Below are 25726 nucleotides of genomic sequence, written 5' to 3'. Positions count from 1 at the left end.
TTGCCTTAAAACAATGAATGCCTACTAGCCATGATCTGATTCCATAATTAATTCTCACTGAGATGCTGGATTCAGAAAGCATTTCTGATTGAAATCACTGTTTTGGCATCATGTCTCTAGTGTTTTATTTTTGGAGTTTCAAAATGTGAACATTTCACTTTCTTAGACAAAGAATTTTAAACAAATTACATTTAGGGAAAAAAAAGTCATTCATGCCAAACAAGCTATGATGCCCAAAGAGTTTCTTCAGTGTCAAAGAGAAGAACTTCTGCCATGGAGACTACAGCGGCCCTCCCTTATCTACAGGGGATACATTCCAAGACCCCCAGTGGATGCCTGAAACCGAACCCTATATATACTTTTTCATATATATATATATATATATATATATATGCATGATTAAGTTTAATTTACAAATTAGGCACAGAACTCTTGCACTTTGGGGCCGTTATGAAGTAAAATAAGGGTTGCTTGGTCACAAGCACTGCAATACCCCAACAGTCAATCTGATAACAGAGATGGCTATTAAGTGACTCACAGGGCCAGGTATATGCGTGCGGCCTGGATATGTTGGACGAGGGAATGATTTCCATTCTGGGCAGGAGGAAGCAAGATAGCACAAGATTTCATCACATGACCCAGAACAGCACACAATTTAAAACTTATGAATTGTTTATTTCCAGAATTTTTATTTAATAGTTTTGACCATGGTTGACCTTGGATAAAATGGAAAGTGAAAACATCGATAAGCGGGTACTACCATAAATAAAATTAGGACAGTGTGGGAAATGCTGTTATTTATTTATTTATTTATTTATTTTTTAATTGCATTTTAGGTTTTGGGGTACATGTGATGAACATGCAAGATTGTTGCATAGGTACACACATGGCAGTGTGCTTTGCTGCCTTCCGTCCCCTCACCTGTATCTGTCATTTCTCCCCATGCTATCTCCTCCCACCTCCCCACCCCCCCGCCCCTCCCCCATTTCCCCCCAACGGACCCCAGTGTGTGATGCTCCCCTCCCTGTGTCCGTGTGTTCTCATTGTTCAACACCCGCCTATGAGCGAGAATATATGGTGTTTGATTTTCTGCTCTTGTGTCAGTTTGCTGAGAATGATGGTTTCCAGGTTCATCCATGTCCCTACAAAGGACATGAACTCATCGTTTTTGATGGCTGCATAATATTCCATGGTGTATATGTACCACATTTTCCCTATCCAGTCTATCATCGTTGGGCATTTGGGTTGGTTCCAGGTCTTTGCTATTGTAAACAGTGCTGCAATGAACATTCGTGTGCACGTGTCCTTGTAGTAGAATGATTTATAATCCTTTGGATATATACCCAGTAATGGGATTGCTGGGTCAAATGGGATTTCTATTTTTAGGTCCTTGAGGAATCGCCACACTGTCTTCCACAATGGTTGAATTAATTTACATTCCCACCAACAGTGTAGAAGTGTTCCTATTTCTCCACATCCCCTCCAGCATCTGTTGTTTCCCGATTTTTTAATGATCGCCATTCTAACTGGTGTGAGATGGTATCTCAATGTGGTTTTGATCTGCATTTCTCTGATGACCAGTGATGATGAGCATTTTTTCATATGTTTGTTGGCCTCCTGTATGTCTTCTTTTGTAAAGTATCTGTTCATATCCTTCGCCCATTTTTGGAAATGCTGTTATTTAGACTCATAGAATCTTTACAGTTTTAAAGTTGTATGACAGCTCAGTTGAGATATGAATCTACAGAATAGCCTAACTTAAGAAACCTGGTTTTGGCTTCTATTAGGTAATTAAGTAACCCAAGAAAAACAAAAATCCCTTCCCTCAGGGAAAGTCATCTAAACTAACCAGAAAATAATGGGCTGTGGCTCATGTCTGTAATCCCAGCACTTGGGGAGGCCAAAGTTGGCCGACTGCTTGAGCCCAGGAGTTCCAACCCAGGAGTTCGAGGCCAGCTGGGCAACACGGCAAAACCCCATCTCTACAAAACATACCAAAATTAGCCAAGCGTATTGATGCGCTACTGTAGTTCCAGCTACTCTGGGGGCTACTCAGGAGGATCACCTGAGCCCAGGGAGGTTGAAGCTGCAGTAAGCCATGATAGAGCCACTGCACTCCAGCCTGGGCAACAGAGGAGACCCTGTCTCAAAAACAAACAAACAAAAACAAAAACAATGGGTTAAGTGGCTAACCCTATGAACAAAAACACAAGGGGAGGGAACACAGGAGAGGGGTTGACTTTTCCGGGGTAGCAGCTAGGTCAGGAAGAACTGATGGGAATAAGAAGGCTTTCCCAAAGTAGGGGATGGAGAGATTGTTCCACACCTTCTCTCCAACACTCCAGCCTCTACTTCCTTTTTTCTGCACACACTCTGGCCTGCCTAACCTGTTCTTCCAGCCTCACATTTGGCCACTCCCTACCACATTCACCTGCTCCAGTCACCCTGAGCCCCCTCCCCCTGCCACCCCACCCACCGTGGTCCTTAGATATGTCCTCCTCTCTCCTGCCATCACGCCTCTGTGCATGTGCCCCATGGGAAATGCCCCTCCCACCCCTGCCAGCCTAGAAAACTCACGCACTCTTTAAGACCCCACTAGACCTTCCAGTCGATAAAACGACTCTCTGGTATTTTCTTTGGCTCTTTATCTGTTTATATACTACTTATTATGTTCTATTCTTTATGTTTTTTGAGATGGAGTCTCACTCTGTCACCCAAGCTGGAGTGCAGTGGCACAATCTCAGCTCACTGCAACCTCCACCTCCCTGGTTCAAGCAATTCCCCTGCCTCACAGCATCCCGAGTAGCTGGGATTACAGGCACACACCACCACGCCTGGCTAATTTTTTGTATTTTAGTACAGACAGGGTTTCATCATGTTGGCCAGGATGCTCCCAATCTCCTGACCTCATGATCCGCCCGCCTCGGCCTCCCAAAGTGCTGGGATTACAAGTTTGAGCCACCATGCCTGGCTAGTTTCTTGTCTTTAGTAGAGACAGGGTTCCATCATGTTGGCCAGACTGGTCTCGAACTCCTGACTGCAGGAGTTCGCCTTGGCCTCCCAAAGTGCTGGAATTACAGGTGTGAGCCACCTTGCCCAGCCGCTCTATTCTTTTTAGTTGTTTAATAGTCTAGCTCCCCTAGTAAACAACATGCTCCTTAAGGGCATGTTTTAAATCTTAATAGACACAGAGCTGACCTGGAAGTACCCATCTATGTTTGTTCATGAATGAGTGAATGACCAGCACTTCCCGATCAGAAACTACAGCAATAATGGTGTAAGACAATACAGTTTAGTTTAGTGGGTTTTTTTGTTGTTGTTGTTGTTGTTTTGTTTGTTTGTTTGTTTGTTTGTTTTTTATGATTCAGTCTCCATAGAGACTGCCAAAAATTGCCAACTCCAACTATATTTCAAGTCGTCATGGTGGGGTATTGGGAAAAGTTTTCAATTAGCAATAATCGCGCCTCGGATAAACCTCATTGGCTACAATACTGCCAGGGCGCAAAGCTTTTTCTTTGTTTGTTTGTTTTTAATAAAGACAGGGTTTCACCATGTTGGCCAGGCTGGTCTCGAACTCCTGACCTCGTGATCCACCCTCCTTGGCCTCCCAAAGTGCTGGGATTACAGGTGTGAGCCACTGCACCTAGCCTCTACAGTTTAGTTTAAAAGTATAATTATTTACCAAGCCTGAATCTTAAATATTAGACACTCAGTAAGTATGTGAAAGAATGGAGACTTTGGCATCCCCTTCTCTGAAGGTCATTTCATCTACCTGAACACAGCCACAAAAGCCAAACCACACCACTGATTATCAGAGATGGCTTTTCTGAAGCAAACCCTCCTAAGCGCTATGCAGTTCTATGACAGGAAATTTCATAAGGCATGAGCTCACAAGATACATTATTCAGAATGGGTGCCCTTTAACAATGTGGTGAGGATCTGCATATCTGGCAGGTCGCTTGGTTTGTTAGCATCACGATGCTTTGCCGGAACGTGGGATCTATATTGCGGATGAATAAAGACTGATAATGAATAAGTCACAGGATTAAATAACCTCTCAAGCCCTGGTTGTAGATCTTCCCATTGTTAATTCTGGCTTACCTGCCTGAGGATATCAACTCCTGTCCATTTATAAATAGGATCTCTGATATCACAAGTCGGTCTACAACCTTAACACACAGGTCTGGGTTTCATGCTGTTTTGATTGTGCTGTGATTCCACTATATTAAACAAAATACTAAACAAACTCCATTTTATAAGGTTTTAAAATTGGGGGAAGTTGAGGAAAGGGACAAGTAGGTTAAGCAAGAAGAAAAGAATGGGAAAAAATAAGAAAAAAAAAATCTGAGCCAGACTCTGTGGCCTGTAATCCCAGCACTTTGGGAGGTTGAGGTAGGTGAATCGCTTGAGCTCAGGAGTTCGAGACCAGCCTGGGCAACGTGGTGAAATCCCACCTCCACAAAAAAAAAAAAAAAAAAAGAGCCAGGTGTAGAGGCACCCACCTGTAGTCCCAGCTACCTGGGAGGCTAAGGTGGGAGGATTTCTTGAGACCAGCCTGGGCAACATAGCAAAACCTCATTTCTACAAAAAAAAAAAAAAAAAAAAAAAAAATTAGCTGTGGGTGGTGGCATGTACCTGCATTCCCAGCTACCTGGGAGGCTAAGGTGGGAAAATCACCTGAGCCTGGAAGGTCAAAGCTGCAATAAGCCATAACTGCACCACTGCACTCTAGACTGGGAGACAGAGTGAGACTTTTCTTCAAAAAAAGAAAAAAGAAAGAAATCTAAATGCTCAAAATATGCAATATATAAATACAATTCAGGAGTTTGCCGAAGAGTCAAGTGAAATGCTACTACCTAAATCAAAATTATTATTTGTGATTATGAGGATTCTGTGAAGGGAGAAACAAAAAAAGGAAGTAGATATAGATACAGATGAATATTTTAATGACCAAAGGAGACATTAATGTCACCAATTATTATAGTTTTATAAGTAATGGGACACTGAGTTGAAAAACCTGCCATACCATTTTAATGTAAAATGGTAAACAAATTTAATAAATCAAAATGACAATTTTTATTAAACAGTTGAATACCAATCATGTAAAAACAGTTAATTTTTTATTTCACTATTAAAATACAGGGTTGATACATTATGCTCAACCATCAGAACAAAAACTAGGCAAAGCACTTATGAATAAAGTGGTTGTAATATGATGATGAGGAAAAAACCCCTATTTCCTTATAGCTAAAAACAGAATGAAAGGGAAGAGGGCAGGAACAGCGGAAGGTTTGTCTGGAAAGACAGCTAGGAGTTGTTCTCTAACTCATCTCCAACGGCACCCTCAGGTCTTTGGACTTGATCCCCAGGCCATGAGGAGTGATAGGAAGTTGTGGGATGGTGGAAGGCGAGGGTCTCCCAGGCAGGCAGGAGTCAGAGGAGACCGGGAGGCACAGTGGTCCATGGAGGCACAAGGCCGTGGCAACTAGACTGGGAATTCAGGCCACTCAGAGATGGGATCTGGCTGCCAGAGCAGGAGAGGTGCGGAGACTCAAGTAGCACTTCTCATTCCTCTCTCTCCTCCTGCCTTCTCCCTTCCCACCCTCTTCCAGATCTTCTCCCTCCCCTTATCCCTGCCTCCTCTCTTCCAATTTTTTTTCTTTCCCCACCATTGATTCCTCTTCATTTTCCTCTTGTTGCCTATGCTGGAGTGCAACGGTGCAATCTCAGCTCACCGCAACCTCTGCCTCCCAAGTAGCTGGGATTACAGGCATGTGCCACCACACCTGGCTAATGTTGTATTTTTAATAGAGATGGGGTTTCTCTGTGTTGGTAAGGCTGGTCTTGAACTTCCGACCTCAGGTGATCTGCCTGCCTCGGCCTCCCAAAGTGCTGGAATAACAGGCGTGAGCCTCGGCGCCCGGTCCCTTCTCTTCTCTTAACTTCCCATTTGTACTGCCTATTTTCCTTCCTTCTACTGTCTCTCTGATCCCTCTTGCTCCCACTCTCCCTTTGCACAAATACAGTCCAACATATTTTTCTATCATAGAAAACATGGTGGTGGGATCGAAAAGACTCTTGCTTGAATCCTGTCTTCCCCACTACCAGTATGACCTCAGCGGGCCAGCCATAGTTGGTTGGGTTGGGGGTTACATAACTAACAGCTGCTCACATGTAATAAGTGTTTACTCATGAAGGGCAGGCACTCATGAAACAGCCTAACATGCATTAATTTAATTCATCCTCACAATCATTTGTATAAAGCACTACTTTTATTATCACCATTGAACCAGAGGAAACTGAGACTTACAAATGTTCAGCAACTGCCCCAACATCACCTGGCCAAGAAGGAGTAGAGCAGGGATTTGAACCTAGGGCCTCAGCCCCTGCATCACCAGGCATTAGCCACAGGAGGCTATGGAGTATCCAGAACAGTGTCTGGCCTTACAGCACTGGAAAAGCTTCCAGTAAGGGTAGGTTCCTTTTCCTTCCCTGGCTAATGTCCCTTCATGCACATCTGATGGAATACATAACTATTTTTTTAAAAATAAAACTTTCAAGGCCGGGCGTGGTGGCTCAAGCCTGTAATCCCAGCACTTTGGGAGGCCGAGGCGGGTGAATCACAAGGTCAAGAGATCGAGACCATCCTGGTCAACATGGTGAAACCCCGTCTCTACTAAAAATACAAAAAATAAGCTGGGCATGGTGGCGCGTGCCTGTAATCCCAGCTACTCAGGATGCTGAGGCCGGAGAATTGCCTGACCCCAGGAGGCGGAGGTTGCAGTAAGCCGAGATCACGCCATTGCACTCCAGCCTGGGTAACAAGAGCGAAACTCCATCTCAAAATAAATAAATAAATAAAATAAAATAAAACTTTCAGCCAGAGTGGTGGCTCATGCCTATAATCCCAGCACTTTGGGAGGTTGAGGCAGGAAGATTACTTGAGCCCAGGAGTTACTAGACCAGCCTGGGCAACAAAGCAAAATATTATCTCTACAAAAAATAGAAAAATTACCCAGCCATGTTAGCGTATGCCTGCAGTCCCAGCTACTATGGAGGCTGAGGTAGAGGACCACCTGAGCCTGGTAAGTTGGAGGCTGCAGTGGCCTGAGATCAGGCCACTGTACTCCAGTTTGGGTGACAGAGTGAGATCCTGTCTAAAATAAGCAAATAAATAAATAATAAAATAATACTTCATAGACTATGTGTACCCCGCATTTTCTAATTGACACTACATCATAAGCATCATTCTGTATCAATACACAAAGATATACATCATCATTTTTAATTTTGTGTGTGTGTTTGTGAGACAGGGTCTCATTGTGTCACCCAGGCTGGAGTACAGTGGCTCAGTGCAACCTCCAATTCCCAGGCTCAAGCAATCCTCCTGCCTCAGCCTCCAGAGTAGCTGGGACCACAGGCACATACCACCACACCTGGCTAATCTTTCAACTTTTTATAGAGATGAGGCCATACTATCTTGCCCAGGCTGGCCTCAAACTCCCAACATCAAGTCATCCTCCTACCTTGGCCTCCCAAAGTGCTGGAATTACAGGCATGACCTATTACACTCAGCCTACATCACCATCTTTAATGCCTGCATGATATTCCACTGAATGGATATACCACTATTGTTACCTAGTCCCTTAATGATGGACATTTTCACTGAAATAGTGTTTATAATCATGGATTAGTTCAGCTTTTTGGTATCTTATTTTCCTTTCCTTTGTTCTACAGAATGATGCAGGTAGTGTAGAAAGTCAATGGGGAAGGCTGGGCATGGTGGCTCTTGCCTGTAATTCCAGCACTCTGGAAGGCTGAGGCGGGCGGATCACCTGAAGTTCGGAGTTCAAGACCAGCCTGACCAACATGAAGAAACCCCAACTCTACTAAAAATACAAAATTAGCCGGGCCTAGTGGTACATGTCTGTAATCCCAGCTAATCAGGAGGCTGAGGCAAAAGAATCTCTGGAATGCTTTCTGCACATGGCTAGCCAGTTTTGCCAACACCAGATGGATTAAAGACTTAAACATCAGACCTAACACCATAAAAACCCTAGAAGAAAATCTAGGCAAAACCATTCAGGACATAGGCGTAGGCAAGGACTTCATGACCAAAACGCCAAAAGCAATGGCAACAAAAGCCAAAATAGACAAATGGGACCTAATCAAACTCCACAGCTTCTGCACGGCAAAAGAAACAGTCAGTAGAGTGAATCGGCAACCAACAGAATGGGAAACAAATTTTGCAGTCTACCCATCTGACAAGGGGCTGATATCCAGAATTTACAAAGAACTAAAACAGATCTACAAGAAAAAAACAAACAAGCCCATTCAAAAATGGGCAAAGAATATGAGCAGACACTTTACAAAAGAAGACATACAGGAGGCCAACAAACATATGAAAAAATGCTCATCATCTCTGGTCATTAGAGAAATGCAAATCAAAACCACATTGAGATACCATCTCACGCCAGTTAAAATGGCGATCATTAAAAAATCTGGAGACAACAGATGCTGGAGAGGATGTGGAGAAATAGAAACACTTTTACACTGTTGGTGGGAGTGTAAATTAATTCAACCATTGTGGAAGACAGTGTGGTGATTCCTCAATGACCTAAAAATAGAAATCCCATTTGACCCAGCAATCCCATTACTGGGTATATATCCAAAGGATTATAAATCATTCTACTATAAGGACACATGCACATGAATGTTCACTGCAGCACTGTTTACAATAGCAAAGACCTGGAACCAACCCAAATGCCCATCGATGATAGACTGGATAGGGAAAATGTGGTACATATACACCAGGGAATATTACGCAGCCATGAAAAACGATGAGTTCGTGTCCTTTGTAGGGACATGGATGAACCTGGAAACCATCATTCTCAGCAAACTGACACAAGAGCAGAAAATCAAACACCGCATGTTCTCACTCACAGGCGGGTGTTGAACAATGAGAACACATGGACACAGGGAGGGGAGCACTACACACTGGGGTCCGTTGGGGGAAAATAGGGGAGGGACGGGGGGGTGGGGAGGTGGGAAGAGATAGCATGGGGAGAAATGACAGATACAGGTGAGGGGAAGGAAGGCAGCAGACCACACTGCCATGTGTGTACCTATGCAACAATCTTGCATGTTCTTCACATGTACCCCAAAACCTAAACTGCAATTAAAAAAAAAAAAAGAATCTCTGGAATGTGGGAGGTGGAGGTTGCAGTGAGCCGAGATCACGCCATTGCACTCCAGCCTGGGCAACAAAAGCAAAACTCCATCTCAAAAGAAAATAAAGTCAATGGGGAAGATTGCAAAATCCAAGTTAAGGTGAGACTCTGACAATGAAATCTGAAGAATCAAGAAGAGATGGGAACAGCTGATCTATAAAACGACCCAAGACACTGCTGACACTCACCACTGAAATAAGGCAAGCCCTCATCATACTAGTTCAATACCCATCTTTGGCTCTATGCTGCATGCTCCATGAGGAGCTATATTGATCACAGTTATATCCCAAGCACCTGGCACATCAGAGCTGATCAGTAAATGTTTGCTGGGTGAGTGAATGTCCAGGAGAGATAACTGAAGTAATTTTATATTGTTTAATATAATCAATTGAATTATATTCTGGCTCAAGAAGGACCAGAATGTGCAATACGAAAGGGGGATGGTAGACACAGAATGTCTAGTAAAAGCAGAGTTTGAAGAAACAAAATATATTGGTGACCAGGCGTGGTGGCTCACACCTATGATCCCAGCACTTTGGGAGGCCAAGGTGGACGGATCGTTTGAGGTCAGGAGTTCAAGACCAGCCTGGCCAACATGATGAAACTGCATCTCTACTGAAAATACAAAATTAGCTGGGTATGGTGGTGCACACCTGTAATCCCAGCTACTCGGGAGGCTCAGGTAGGAGAATCGCTTGAACCCAGGACATGGAGGTTGCAGTGAGCTCAGATCGCACCACTGCCTTCTATCCTGGGTGACAAAGTGAGACTCTGCCACAGAAAAAGAAAGCAAAGAAAGGAAAGAAAGAAAGAAAGAGAAAGAAAGAAAGAAAGAAAGAAAGAAAGAAAGAAAGAAAGAAAGAAAGAAAGAAATTTGTTGGTGTTTCTAAGGACCTAAGAATCCAGGGCAGCAGGAAAAGTTCTATAATGGAGGGCATTAGGCCCTCAGGGTCCAATGACATTAGCCATTAAGATAATCCTATTCACTCCTTGCCCTGAGTCCATACTCACCAGCTACATCTTTTAGCTTCCCACATAGCTGTGCATAAAAGGAGAGTACACAGAAGTCAGCAAACACAAGCCCAAGTCTAACTGCCAGCTACTTTTCTTGATATGAATTAATATAGTGGAATTTCACCTCCAGTTGGAACCGGACCAGGTAAGTCAGCCCCTAATCATCTTTGATAGCCCTAATAATGCTAATTTAAACCCATGACATTGGAATCCATGACACTGAAACGTGATGATCAAAACATGGTCCCTGCTGTGGTGGACAGACTCATTAGGTACGCCCCCCTCCACCCCCACCATCCTTGTCGCTTGATGTTCACACCTTGCATGGTCCTCTCCCTTTGAGTGTGGGTGGGACCTGTGACTTGCTTCTAAACAAGAGAGCACAGCATCCAGAGACCAGCCAACTGACAGTCACCTGTGCTCAGTGGGCAGCTGAAGTCAGTTGGGGTTCTAATACCAAATTACATAGGGTGTAATTCTGTTCACTGGAAATAGAATATTTATTTTACAATCTAAGTTTTAAGTTTAAATAGATTTCCAGATAGCCGTCTTGCTTGGTAAATCTTAAAAGAATATTGAAGGATAATAACTTGAACAAATGTTGTTGTTGTTTTAATATATGTAAAATTGGCTCTGTTCTGGCCAGTGGAAGCAAATTATACAATAAATCTCATTTGCAACAGGAAATAAAATCCCCAGAGACACCATTTTATCACATCAGACTGGTGAAAATCAAGTCTTATAAGATCAAGTATTGACAAGAATATATATGGAACAGGAACACCAGATGGGAGTGTGAATTGACACTAACACTTTAGAAAGCAATGTTCAGTATCTAGTAAAGCGGAATATGCACAAACCTAATGGTCTAATAATTCTACTACTAAAAAATCCTCAAAAACTTTCCAAATATGTTCCTAAGGAGACATTTACAAGAATACTTAAGGTAGCATTGTTTCTAATAGCAAAAAAAATGAGGAGCAGGGAATGAACACCCACTATTAGACAAATTGAGGAATACACTGTGATATATTCATGCAATGTAAGAACAAATAGTATTGAAAACAAATGAACTGGCAGCCAGCTGTAGTGGCTCAGGCCTGTAAACTCAGCACTGTGGGAGGCCAAGGTGGCAGACCATTTGAGGCCAGGAGTGGGCCTGGGCAAAACAGCAACCCCATCTCCACACACACACACACACACACACACACACAGACACGCAAAAATTATCTGGATGTGGTGGTACACATATATTGACCCAGCTACTGCGGAGGCTGAGGTGGGAGGATCACCTGAGCCTGAGGAGGTCACAGCTGCAATGAGCAGTGAGCTGTGATTTCGCCATGTCACTACTCCAGGCTGGGCAATGAGATTTTGTGTCAAAAAAAAAAAAGGAACGAAAGAGAAAAAGAAATGAATTATAATTACAAGTCCCAATGTAAACGAATCTTACAAATACACTAAGTTTTAAAAAATAAGCTGAAGAAGGATATGGACACTATACAATGTCATTTTTACAAAGGTTCAAAATATGCCAAATAATATGCCAAATCTGTAACATCTAAAGATGAATATGGAAATGACAAACACCAAATCAGGGTTATATTTCTCTCTGAGTGAGAAACAGACGGGAACAGACAGAATACAGTGGGCTTTGACTAAATCTATCTTTTACTTCTTAAACTTAATTTTTCACTGTACATTCTGAAAGAAAGAAAATTACTTCTTCCTGCCCCCACTTGAAAAAATATATGTAAAGATGAAGAGTTCAAAGGGGAGTCAAATTGTTAGACTCTCCAGGGCACGTACAGAACTCACTCTTGCCCTGTACATTCTAGGACCATGAAACTGGAATGCCATGACAAAAGTAACTAATCTCCATCAAATCTCTACCCTGAAAGCATTTTATCCATACTTAATAGTATGGGATCTTAACTAGATGGCAGTATTTCTATAAACGGCTATTGGTTAAATGCTCAACAACAGAAGAGCATCGAGTTAGAGCACAACACATCCAATCAAAAGAACATCAATAGCTGTCAAGGCATGGTGGATTACACGCCTATAATCCCAACACTTTCAGAGGCTGAGGCAGGATGATCACTTCAGGCCAGGAGCTTGAGACCAGCCTGTGCAACACAGCAATGCCCCCATCTCTACAAGAAAATAACAATACAAAATAAATGAGCCAAGCATGGAGGCAAACACCTGTAGTCCAAGATACTCAGGGGCCTAAGGCAAGAAGATCACTTGAGCCCAGGAGTTCAAGGCTGTATGACACCGCACTCCAGCCTGGGTAACAGAGCTAGCTAGATCTTGGCTCTAAAACAAAAACCAAAAACACCCTAAGAACATAGTTATGTATTTATGTCCTTGCTATCATGTTAAGGTAAAAAATAAAAATTAAAAAACCCACCAAGGTGGATTTATAGTAAACTTTACTTACTTATCTATTTATTTATCGTTCTAACCATCCTACAATGCACAATAGTACGTATTATTTAGAACTACAATGAGGGCCCAGAAACCAGAGCTTTGCTCCAAGCCACAATCTAGATGGTGCAAACATTTTGACTCATAAGTTTAAAGGACCCTGCATTTTTTGTTTCCAGGTGGAGCCTCCACCTCCCAGGTTCAAGTGATTCTTGTGCCTCAGCCTCCCGAGTAGCTGGGATTACAGGTGCCCACCACCACATCCAGCTAATTTTTGTAATTTTAGTAGAGATGGGGTTTCGCCAAGTTGCCCATGTTGGTCTCAAATGCCTGACCTCACGTGATCCGCCCACCTAGGCCTCCCAAAGTGCTGGGATTACAGGCCTGAGTCACCATACCCATCCAACCCTGCAAATTTTGAAGTTCTCCACCACCACTACCACTGTCACCATTATCATATCCTCAACCTGTTGCTCCGCCCCCTTCCCTTTCTCCCCACAGTAAGAAGACTGCTTCACCATGGGCCAGATGAGATGAATGAAGCAGGAGACTCAAGGTCAAAGACAAGGCAACCACTGCCCTGCTGTGCGCCCAGGCCACCAATTACCTGTCTTCCTTCTCTCTTGTATCTGAGGCCCCCTCCCTCCATGCCTAGATGCCTCCATGGTCCTGAGGCTACCTTTATTGCTGCTTCCTCTGCCATTCCTTCCCACATCCTCCCATCAACTTTCCCCATGCCAAATTGCTGGAATTATCTCTGTGGTGTGCATAGTTGGCATCTGGCTAAATCACGTGTTTTGGTAAAAGAAGGAAAAGGACTGTGCAGCTGAGGTCAGGATGCCTAATTTCCCACGCCAGTGTATGTAGATTGACAAGGCAAAAGGAAGGACCATTGCTAATAGCAGGAGCTTTCCACAAATTAACCACAGTGTCCCGATTGGGGAAGTACCTCCAAATTATATGCAGATGAAATGAAAATAGTGCAAATAAGCACACTCTGTCTCCTTCTTCACAGGCAGCTCAACTCTCCCAGCTCCTGACCAGAATTTTTGAGACTAGCTGAGCAGTCCTTGGAAGAAATACACAGGGAATGCACGTGGCATTATGGTTGTAAGGCAGCTCTGAGGAAATGTGGGTAAGTCATCAAGGCTTTACATGGTCTCGAAGACACTGGGTGTTCTCAGACAAAAATATCCGTCCTTAGGCCAACAGTAGATGTAGCTCACCTGACACATCTTGACATTTTTCCAACCGTACATTGCTTCGGCAACCCAGAAATCCTACAACTACCTTGGAGAGGGTGAGGCAAGATTCTAGCCCTAGAAATATTAGTATAACCATAACAGTGGAAAGAAATAAATTGAAATGTAAATAGTGGCACTGGGTACATTTTTATTCTGCTTTTCCTTATTTTCAAAATACTTAAACAAGTATGCTAGTTTCACAATGACAAAAATGTAAATGAAAACTTCCTGAAGAAAAGAATGAACCAGTGAATGACAATAACAACAAAAACCATAAATTGCTCATTTACAGCTATCAAAACCAAGAAACAAGCCTGACTCTGGGCTTAAAAGACAATGGTTTAATGAAAACAAGTTCGCTATCAACTTTTCCTTTTGTTTCCTTCTGGGCACAGAACCAGACTTGAGGCTGGTGCTCTCCTCAAAGCTGGGACTGAAGCCTGGATCTCCTGTGCATCAGGAAATCAGCATGTTGTACAGGTCCAGTGGTGCTGGAGTGCTGCCAGCAAAGCATTCCAAAAACTTGAGGTTCCAGAAAAAGGGCAAGTCCCTCCATGGGGTCCCAGAGCAGATACTTTCAATGCCCTTTGTGAAAATGGCCTTGAGTCCACATAGCAAAACTTGCCTTCTTTCCCCTCCATTCTATTGCATTCATAAAGGGAATTCTGTCAGAGGTAAAAGGTGAGGGGTGATGTGCTTCTGACCCACCAAGATGAACTTTAGAACGTTTACAGCATTGACAGTGCTCTTCCAGCCAGTGCAGAGATCCTTGCATAACTCAAGGGAGCCAGTCAATCTGCAATACACACGTGGCCTCTGTCAGGTCCAGACAGATTTACAGACAGACCCCTAGAACCCAAGGACTGGTCACTGACGTTGCTTCAATCCACTCTCCACAACTAAGAATGTTATTAACAATTTTAGGAGAATGCTTGCAAAAACAGATTGGTTTTTGTTCTCATCTATTAATAACAGCTATTTTGAAATGCTATTTAAGTCTTCTATTGTTATTTGAACTTTTCGTGGATTATGTCTCCCCAGCTGAGCTGCTGTGGGGCAGCAGGAACCACATCCTACATGAACCTGGATTTTCCACGAACCCTAGCACAGCGTCTCTTCACGGACACTCATCCATATTTGTTCCTTTGCCTTTTTGTTTTTCTAATTTGGGAAGACCCATTGTTTTCATGATTGTGTTGCTCTGCCCAGACGACATCTCAATTGCGGACTGAAGGTGCCCTTCCAGCTGTGAGCTCAGCGGAAGGCTGGAGGTCACCGTGCAGTGTGCTCGGGCACTGTCACCAAAAACGAAGGCATTACTTTTAGGGTGTTTTATTATGCTCAACAGCAATATTTGGCAGCTTTTCTTTCTAGCATTAGAAAAGACACATTACCAAATGTTAAAAAAGGAATCCGCCAAGTGCAACAGCTAGAAGAGAAAAAAATATTATTGAAAGCCCATGTAAACTCTCTACCTACTAAGGAAGGCACGATTCTGAGTACTCGCATGCAGACAGAACGCTGGTGGTGACTTTTGGTTCCACCCTCTATGAATCACTGGCTGAAAAGCGAAGAATTTAGGCTTAGAAGAAACTCCAGTCTCCAGTCTCTGTCCTTTTTCTCACACTCAGAAGGAGGAGGCTGGACTTCTCTGCTTAACATGGGAGTCTTTTACCCTTTTACGTGGAGTAACGACTTCAGTGTAGCACATTAATTTTATAACTATTTTAGGAGCGGGGAGGACTCCTGAGTTTTTGCAGAGATAATCAAAAATGGAGGAGAAAAGAAATCTGAAATAAACAAAAAACAAGCTGAAGGCACCAGAGGTTTCTGAATAACATCTTCCCGGTTCAACAATTTTAAGAATTCCATAATGCGAAAGCAACCCACACACATTCTCTCCCACACAAACACGCTTTTTATTTAAGCCACACTCAGCGACGCCAGCAGAATCTTTTGCCTACACTTCTGTAGTTGCTTCATCCAGGGAGAATGTCACCTCCACAAATGTGTTCTGAAGTGGGGCAGGCGGTGACCCCCAGTCAGCAAGTACAGACACCTTCAGGGAGGAAGGCTGCAGTTCCCCGTAAGCTCAGCAGCTCCCCACCCGGAAATCAGAGTTTCTCACCACACCAAGATCTGACTTTCAACCTCAATTACCAATGTTCATTTAGTAGCAACTGAAAATTTTAGGCTTTTTGACATTTATCAACCAGCACGTTCCTAGTAATTTTCCTGGTGTACCAGAAAGAGGTAATTATGTTCTGATAAACCATTTTATTATCCCTGATAACTACATTTTAAACATAACAAGAACCACTGAGCTATGGAAAGGAGTTGACAAGACCACCAAGGCATAAACAACAATCGGGTTTTCTCTTTTTGCCAAAATCACTTGCTTTTATGTGAAAAAGTCATTGAACATAAAACCACATCCAGTAAGTCCAAAAATATAATAAAATAAGTCAATAGGGAGAGGGAGGTAGTAAAGAGTTATTAAGAGAGAGGAACAGACAGACAGAATGAAATACGGGAGAAGAGAGCGAGTAGAAAGGGAGAGGCAATGCTGAAGGACAGCAGAGGAGAGAGGAGGCCAGACAGCCAGAGGAGGCAGGTAGTTCCAGGGCTCCCAGGGAGGAAGGGAGCCCGAGAAGTTACTCCTCTCACATTCAGCTGCTCACTGGGGTGTGAAGAACTAGATGGGCCATTTTTAATATTCTATGTTAGGTTTCTCTACTCTTTTTTAAAAAAATCAAATATGCTCTTTCTTTGTCTTGTCACATACACATGACATTAAGATGTCATCAGGGAAGAATCATTTTTTCCACTTACAACATGAAAATGCTTCTCAAATTATCCACCGTTTTACTAAAAAGATCCTATTTTGAGCCAACACCCACCTGACTCTTCGGGTAAGGCATGGGTCTCACATCCACCATCGCATACCACGTGCTAGCAGGCAGCTCTACGGTTCTTCTGTGCATTTGCTTAATGATTTCATCAAATAATTTAGTCCAGTCAACAAATATTCATTGAGCCTCTACAGTGCTGAACAAGGCACAGCCCCCGCACTGCAGGCACTTCCATTCTGCAGGGAAATAACACGCCGTGCAGGAATGGAGGGGCTGGTGAGTGCCACCGGGCAGAAGGCAGGAGCCGTTTGAACAGGGCCATCAGGAAAAGCATTTGAGGAGCAGGCACTGAGTCTGATATTCAAAGGGGTAAATGATGTGAGTTCAGAGCAGCATGAGAAAGGATGGAGAGGTGGGCGGAGCAGAGGAAACACTGATTGGTGAGGGCTACGGGACCCTTGGGTTCCTGTTGCTAAGCAGTGGCTGATGAAGCTGGAACAGCTGACTGAGGCCACTGTGCATGGGCCTTCACTCTACAACTGCCCCAAGCAGGAGACAGACAGTAGCAGAAAGGAAGGGATGAATGGGGGGAGACTGTGCAGGGGACACCTCAACTTGACTCAATGACCGGCTGGATGTGGGAGTGCAAGGAGCAGAAAGTCAGAATAACCCCAGGTGTTCAAGGCCTGGTTACGGAGAAGAGGCTGACGGCACTAACATCATCAAGGAATGCACTGAGACGGACACACAACACCACTCACGAGAAACATCAGACAAGGCCAAGCTAAAGGGCATTCCACTACATTACTGGCCAGCACCCTTCAAAAGCGTCAAGGTTCATGGAGACAAAACGACTGGGAAACAGTCCCAGATTAGAAGAAATGAAAGGGGCCTGACCACGAATGTAACACAAGATCCTGGATTGGATCCTGGACTGGAAAAGATCTTTTTGGCCAGGCGCGGTGGCTCGCGCCTGTAATCCCAGCACTTTCCGAGGCCAAGGCGGGTGGATCACCTGAGTTCAGGAGTTCAAAACCAGCCTGGCTAACATGGTGAAACCCTGTCTCTACAACATTACAAAAGTTAGCTGGGCATGATAGCAGGTGCCTGTAAGCCCAGCTACTCGGGAGGCTGAGGCAGAAGAACCGCTTGAACCGGGGAGGGGGAGGTTGCAGTGAGCCGAGATTGCACCGCTGCACTCCAGCCAGGGCAACAGAGCAAGACTCTGTCTCAAAAAGAAAACAAAAAAAAAAAAAATAAAGATCTTTCTTCTCCTCTTTTGCCATGAAGGACATTATTAGGTCAATAGATGACACCTGGGGCCGGGCGCGGTGGCTCAAGCCTGTAATCCCAGCACTTTGGGAGGCCGAGACGGGTGGATCATGAGGTCGAGAGATCGAGACCATCCTGGTCAACCTGGTGAAACCCCGTCTCTACTAAAAATACAAAAGATTAGCTGGGCATGGTGGCGCGTGCCTGTAATCCCAGCTACTCAGGAGGCTGAGGCAGGAGAATTGCCTGAACCCAGGAGACGGAGGTTGCAGTGAGCCGAGATCGCACCATTGCACTCCAGCCTCGGTAACAAGAGCGAAACTGTCTCAAAAAAAAAAAAAATTAATTTTTACATTACAAAATAAATAAATGTTTATCGTACTCTGTGAAAGTAAACAACATAACGTTGTAGAAAGGAAACATTAATCCGGTCTGCCCCCTCCTCTAATCTCTGCTCCCTGACCCTCACCAACTTGAAAACCTTATGTCTGGGTGCATATTCTTTCATTCTTGTAGAAAATCTGCAAGGCCCGGTGGCTTATGCCTGTAAACCGAACACTTCGGGAGGCTGAGGGGGGCAGATCATGAGATCAACAGTTTGAGACCAGCCTGACCAATGTGATGAAACCCTGTCTCTACTAAAAATACAAAAATTAGCCTGGCATGGTGGCATACGCCTGTTAATCCCACTACTTGGGAGGCTGAAGCAGGAGAATTGCTTGAGGCTGGAAGGAGGATGTGGCAGTGAGTGAGATTGTACCACTGCACTCCAGCCTGGGTGACAAAGCAAGATCCTATCTCAAAAAAAAAAAGGCAGAAGGCAGAATCCTGATTAACCCATGTGTGGTTGTTGCCGGGTGTATCCTGCTTGCTCAGATGCTGCTTTGAGACCTGCCTTAATCACATGACTTTCTCTTTTGAGTAAAGAGTTGAAAATGGGTCCTAGGCCAGGCGCGGTGGCTCAAGCCTGTAATCCCAGCACTGTGGGAGGCCGAGGTGGGTGGATCATGAGGTCAAGAGATTGAGACCATCCTGGTCCACACGGTGAAACCCCGTCTCTACTAAAAATACAAAAAATTAGCTGGGCATGGTGGTGTGTGCCTGTAATCCCAGCTACTCAGGAGGCTGAGGCAGGAGAATTGCCTGAACCCGGGAGACAGAGGTTGCGGTGAGCCGAGATTGCGCCTTTGCACTCCAGCCTGGGTAACAAGAGCGAAACTCCGTCTCAAAAAAAAAAAAAAAAAGATGACACCTAAATAAAGTCTGTTGATTAGATAATAGTCCTGAATGCTAATTTTCAGATTTTGGTACTTATGCAAGAAAATGTCCTTTTTAAAAGGAAATATACACTTGAGTATGTAGGGGACAAAGGTGTATCATGTGTACAATTTACTTTGAAATGGTTCAGGGAAAATGACATATGCATGTATGTGCGAGTGTATGTAGATGTGTGTGTATACATGGGTGTGGATAACACGTAGATACACAGACACAGAGAGAGAGAACGAGAGAGAATATGACAGAGTGAGAAAGGTAAAGCAAGTGTGGTAAAAATTAATATTTAGAGAATTTGTCTGAAAGGAATGTTAGGAATTATTTTAATTATTGCAACTCTTCTATAAATTTGAATGATTCAAGGTAAAAGGTTTAAAAGGGGGGGAAATGATTACAGAAGCCAGGATGACAAAATAGAGATGAAGCAGTCAGGCTTCTGAGTATTACATTCTGAGTGAAATTTGGGAGAGAGCTCAGGGCCCCACATGCAGATTTGAAGGTAGCTGGGGACCCTGAGTAAACAGGGTCAGAAGTGGGGCTCTAAGATCAGACTGCTGGAGCCCCTTTTCCGGCCTGCTCCTTGAAAGCAGTGCCCTCAGTTATTCAAATCTCCCTCAACTTGAGCTTCTGCACCTACACAGGAGTAATCAGAGTCTCTGCCTCACAGAGTTGGAGTGAAGATTAGAGGATGTAGTATAAGGGGGCGGGGGCACCCAGTAAGGCGCGGGGAAAGCATCCAGTGCTCTTTAACTACTACTGCGGGCTCAGAGGTGAGGCTGGGGCAGGGAGAAGGGAGGAGGGAAAGGAAAGGAAAGACCAAGGGCAGGATCTCACAGCATCCCTGTGTCTGCAGGCCAGGAAGAAGAAGGAAACAGATGAGGTTCGAGTGGGCCCGGACAGCCAGCATCATGGAGACAGGGAGAGAGAGAAGCACAAAGGGCTGACTGCTGCCAGGAGACACAGGGCAGGGACCAAGCAGTGGAAGAACAGGGCAAAGGCCTCAGCTCTGCAGCCAGGACACCTCCGCCAGAGCCCTTCGAGGGAGCAGTTTCAACAGAAGGATGAGGGTGAAACCAGAATAGGTGAGCGGACAAAGAAGAGAAACTGAGGACAGAGCAGCAGGCGCAAGAACTGTGCTGCCCCATACGGTAGGCACTGGTTCTATGTGACTACTGCAACTGGACTTAAATTAGTTTAGAATCTACTAAAATGAAAAACTTGGTTCCTCTGTCACACCAGCCACACTTCGTGTGCTTAATAGCCACATGTGAATAGTGACTACTATATGGGACAGTGAGGATATAAAATATTTTTCTCACCACAGAAAATTCTATCGCACACGACCCTAAGTTAGAGCAAGGACCCTAACTTATCATAGTTTCCTATGGGAAGCGTAACCTATATGGTGGAATGAGCGTTGGGACAGAGTAGGAAAAGGATCAAAGACATTGGACAAGGGGAATCACAAAGGCATCCAGTTCCCAAAAGAGGCGAGAAGGAAGGAATCAAGTCCAGGGAAGGAAGATTATGGAGTACATGCGGATTAACCTTGGGGAAGGGACTTGCAGACATTTTCTTCCTTCGAGAAAGAGGAAATAAAGCACAAAGAGAGGAAGAAAAAGATGCTTGGGGTCAGTGAAGAAGGTAGAGTGGGAATTTATCTGGTGAAATTAGAACCAGTGTAAATTTTCAGTGGAACCTGTCAAAAGGTCTTGGTGACTTCCTCTGGGATAATGTGGCAGGCTAGGAGGAGAATAAGCAGGTAACAGGGGTGGTGATTTTGGATTGAGGACTAGAATGTGAGAAGCCCAACACACTGAAACAAAGGATTCCGGGATTCCAGACAGACGGAAATGGCTAGCAACCTATACACCCCAAGTGGAGAAACAGAGTCACAGAGGGGCTGAAGGATTGGAACAGCAAGTGATTATGGGACCAGAGTCCTCAGCAATGGTTAAAATCCAGAGCGGTCACTGGGTGGTATCAACTAAGTAGGCTGAAGGCCAAGTTCAGGATCTCAAAGGTTCAGTCTTGTTCAAGACTGAACAAGTCCAAGATGTTAGTTGAAGCAAAGTGGAAACTGAGGCTATAAGGAATTGATGTTGAGGAACTTCAAGGTCAAAGAATTAAGAGAGCTTCAACACAAACCCCAAAGTCACTGGCAGGAAACAAAGCAGAGGAGAGAATGAAGCCAGCTGCTCACATTTTTTGCTTATCACTTTTTTGTAGCATCAAGTGAAGAGGTTTCCACTGATGAACCCAGGTGTACATCAGAAATTGCCCAGAGTTAGTTGTTCTCTCTCTCTTTCTCTCTCTCTCTCTCTCTCTTTAGCCTCTCCTGATGTTCCTCCTTTTGGGTTTTTTTTAAATAATGATTTTATAAATAAATACATACATACATACATATATACATACATACATAAAATAGGGATTTTTAGGTCTTACTCCTCCCACCACCACCCCAACCCCCAATGATTCTAATTTGATATATTTGAGGGAGTCCAAATGAGGGAATGTGGTCTCTTTCCCGGTCCACAAGGGGGCGTAGTTTTAAGGGCAAGAACTTCCCAGGGCCAGGTCCCAACTCCCATTTCTCTCCATCCAGGAGATTTAACAGTCTATGTTTCAATTTCCTGGGTGAGGGAAGAAACTAAGAGTCAATCACTCCAGCGAAGTTCTCAGGAACTCCTTTCATTGGCCTGGGGTCTTACAGAAGGTGGGGATTCCTCCCAGGTGAAAAGTCCCCTTCTTCCACTGCCCTTCTGACTCTATGTTTGGGTCCCCTTCCATGAACACTCCCTTCGTGGAAGCCGTCTTTCTTTCTCCTGGATTTCCCCTCTGGGGTCCCCTTCCCCACTCTCGTGGAAGCCTGTCTTCCCCTCTGAAACTCCATCTCTCTCTCTATTCCCTTCCACTCAGTGTGAAAGCTGCTTTTCTCTCCTGGATTCCACCTTTCTGGATTCTGTCACTCAGTGTGAATGTTAGCTGTTTCCTTCTCTCTCCTGTTTCTCTCTCTTTAAATAAATCGCTTTCTACAAACACTTGAGTCCAACATTTACTGGGCACCGCGCCCTGGCCCCCTCTCTCATTCTTGAGAGGGCAGGAGACCAAGAACCTGGAGAAATGTCCTCTCAGGGGAGCTGAGGGCACCCTGAACCCCAAAATTACACAAAGAGCAACGTTTTTCAAAATGCCCCAGGTGATTCTGAGGAGGCCCCAGGTTTGGGAAGCACTGGGCCAGAAGACAAGAAGCAGGGTGAGGGCATTAGCAGACAGCTCAACCTTCCAAGAGGAGACTTGGTTGGTGACGGTGCGTTGGTTTGGAGGAAGCACTAAGGAGCAAGCGGAAGAGCATCCCTACTCTGGTGAGTTACCAGAGGACACTAGAGAAGACTTTTCTGCGGGAAATTGTTCACTCAGGCTCTGTGCTCAAGGAGCAGGAGAAGGTGGGCTCAGCTTCAGAAAAAACGAAAATGCAAGTTGCAGGATGCAAGAAACAAGACTTTCAAAGCCAGGTCGGAGTGACACAGCGTAGTGGCCTGCAGAGAGAGGGGGCTGAATAATCCACTAATGACGCTTCTAAGCACCAGGAGTTGTGGCTCATTAAAGGGTTGGTAGGGCTTTGTGGTTAAATTCCCTGGGCACTAAGGATTCTTCTGTCTGTATGCTATCAGATTTCTAACATGTAAACACATTGAAAGTTGTTAAGCCCTCAGGTAAACAAGCTTACAGAAGCTTATTCATTAACATTGGAAACTGTGTCTTCCCAACGCACCTTCTTACACGGATGAAATCAGATTCAAATAAATATCAAGGACAGCCTTGAAGCAGAAAGTGAGAAAGGGCAACCAGGTGTACCAGGGGTACCTGTGAGAGGGTACTTCCTCTCTTCCACTCTGTGGAAGAGGGAAGTTTACAGACAGGGGATATAGAAGGGGACCTGGGTCTTTTTTTAATACCAGTCAATGCTAAAAAAAGGAGAAGTGCCACGGAACCCCCCCAACACACATACACACACACAAAACTGACAGAGCCTAGAAGACAGATACAATGTGCAAACCTGGGGACGGTTCTCAATAAAGAATATATTTATTTACTCTACAAATCTAACTCATTTTAAAAGCAAGCTGCAAATGTTTGCCCCTGCTTCTGAGAGAGCTGCACTTCTGTGGATTTGAATCATTCTAGCATTATTTCTGGTTACTCCCATGAAATAATTTCTAACACTGGCGTACACAGACTTTAAGCTGAGGGCGAGAGCGCACGCGCACACACGCGCACACACACACACACACACACACACACACACACCTCGTGCACATTGAAGAAATGACTCACTTAATTTGCTGCTGCCTGCCACGATTGGGTTTTGATTTTACCTGTTCAAATACAAAGTTTCCTATTAGATTAACTACAGGAAAGAAGAACTCAAGAGCATTAATCCTGATTTTGTTCATGTCTTTAGGGCATCTAAAAGGTTTTAACCTGTGCATCTTAAGAAGCCACTCTCTGGACCACCGACTGCTTGCTCCATAATCTTCCATAAAACGATAACATTTCTTGCCACTTTGGGAGCCAATTAATGGAAACCCCTCGTAGAATAAACACGGTTAAGCCTTGCATCTCAGGTACCTGCAGAACCGTACTTTAGAGCTTTTTCTCAGCTCACAGTAGCGTGGCACAACAGCACTGTGGAACTGCAGAGACCCACCAGCCCTCCTTTGAAAGATGAGAAAAAGCGAAGGGGCAGAAGAGCAGACGGTTAACCTGCCCAAGGTCACTCACTCTGAGTTTTGGGTCGGCTGGCTAGCCCTTACTCCTGGCAATCCGTGCACCACCCCAGCTCCCCCAAACAGTCCCTCCGGGCGTCGGTTGGTTCGCTAGCATGCAGCCCCCGCGAAAATGCAACGCCAGTTGCGCTCTGTGCCCAACTTCGGCCCTTCGCGTCACATGCAGTTAACCCTCTCGCCCGCAGCATGTCACATGGGCCACGCGCAGCTCTCTCTCCCCCACGCCTATCTCCTCAGCGGCTGCCCCAAGGTCACCGGCCGTCCCAAGGAGCTCCCGCTGCTCAGCTCCGGAGGAGGCCCGGCCGGGGGGGTCCACTGCGCGGCACTCACCGGCGCGGGGGGCGGGCGCGCCGCGGCTGCACATGTCCTCGCCGGCGCGGCTGGGTGCGGCGGCCGCTGGCGCTGGCTGAGCGGGGCGCCCGGCTGCGGGCCCGCGCCGCGGGGAGCGCCGTCCAATCAGCGCGCGCCTGCCGCCTGGCCCGGCGCGCGGCCCGGCAGGGTTCGCGGCTCCCGGGGGGCGCGAGCCGCCGCGCGCCGCCCGAGCCGCTTCCGGGCGCGTTGCCTGGACGCGGTTGCCGTGGCAGCCCGAGCTGGAGGCTTTCCCCGCGCGCCCGCGCCCAGCCTGGCGGCGCCGCCCCTCCTCCCTCCTCGTTCCCACACCCAAAATAGCCTCTGCTCGTCGCTGCTGTTTCCCACAAAGCTCGCGTCCAAGCGCCTCGGAGTTGGCGGGCGGGGATTTCGCTCATTGGAAAATAAATCCTGTCGTAGGGCGGGTTGACTTGGAGAGGTGTTGAAATGGTGCATGATGAAGATCATAGCAATGGTGGTGGCACTGCAATTCTCTCCAGAGTCCCAATACACCTTATTTACTAAGCCGTTTTCCCACAAAAACAGTTCTCTGCCCCGCCCCACCCCAAATTGGAAAGAAGGTGTTTGATTAGGCCACGGTGACGCCCCTCCTGTGTAGGGGAACAAACCCTTCGGGGCTGCCAAGTGTCATTTACTAAATCGCCTTGACACCTACAGCTGGGAACCAGGATCGTGTCTCATCGCAGACACGACGCGAGGAAGAACCGCGGACACCCCTCCTCTTCCCAGTCCTCTCTTCTCCCATCTGCTTCATCTCCCCCCCCCCCAACCCGCCCCCCAGAGCGTCCTGGTTCTTTCCACCTGCCTCTCGATTTTGGATTCTTATCAGGACGCACAAGCCCATTCACTCATAACTGTGTTTCCTCTCGGTGGGAGGGATTTCAGCGGAGTTGGGGGGTGGGGGGACCTGACCTTTGCCCGCCTCGCCTGGTCTGGTTCGGGACTCCTTTGCAGACGCTGGTACTTGCCCAGCACCGGGGTTCCTGTCTGTCTCCCCCCAGCCTGAGCCCTTCCAACCTAGGGGAAGGACCCCGACATAGTAGAGGAGCGCGACATAGTAGAAGAGCCCGAACTGTGGAGTCGTTTTGGAATCCTCGCTCCGGCAGGATTATTCTTTAGGGGTTGTTAGTATTAAGGACTGTTATTTGTGTGTGATCTTGGGTATTCAGAGACTGTTTCCTCACCTATAAAACGGGCTAATATCCTCCACAAAGCGCTAATGCATCTGTTAACATTCATTCAGCCAA

At 45.5% G+C, this 25726-nt stretch overlaps 1 protein-coding gene and 1 non-coding gene across 6 annotated transcripts in view; both read right to left on the bottom strand.

Moving 5' to 3' along the window:
* FAM81A (family with sequence similarity 81 member A) overlaps positions 1 to 25726 on the bottom strand; it is a 135006-nt gene that overhangs the window by 69710 nt on the left and 39570 nt on the right. Inside the window, exons 1-2 of one of the 5 annotated variants that reach the window (XM_074393845.1) lie at positions 24441 to 24601; positions 23659 to 23699 (exon numbers count right to left, since the gene is read on the bottom strand). The exons of 1 other annotated variant lie outside the window; for it this stretch is intronic. The gene's annotated coding sequence lies outside the window, so the exon portion shown is untranslated. Of the gene's footprint in view, positions 1 to 23658; positions 23700 to 24440; positions 24602 to 25726 lie in introns of those variants that run through there. 3 more of the 5 variants (XM_074393847.1, XM_039469083.2, XM_039469084.2) reach the window with 3 other exon arrangements.
* Positions 3369 to 3509, bottom strand: LOC120364036 (U4 spliceosomal RNA). Its single transcript, XR_005579395.1, has one exon. It is a non-coding gene; the product is annotated as a U4 spliceosomal RNA (small nuclear RNA).

The sequence above is a fragment of the Saimiri boliviensis genome, chromosome 2 (assembly GCF_048565385.1).
Source record: "Saimiri boliviensis isolate mSaiBol1 chromosome 2, mSaiBol1.pri, whole genome shotgun sequence".
Classification (NCBI taxonomy): domain Eukaryota; kingdom Metazoa; phylum Chordata; class Mammalia; order Primates; family Cebidae; genus Saimiri; species Saimiri boliviensis.
This window is presented reverse-complemented; position numbering and strand designations above follow the sequence as displayed.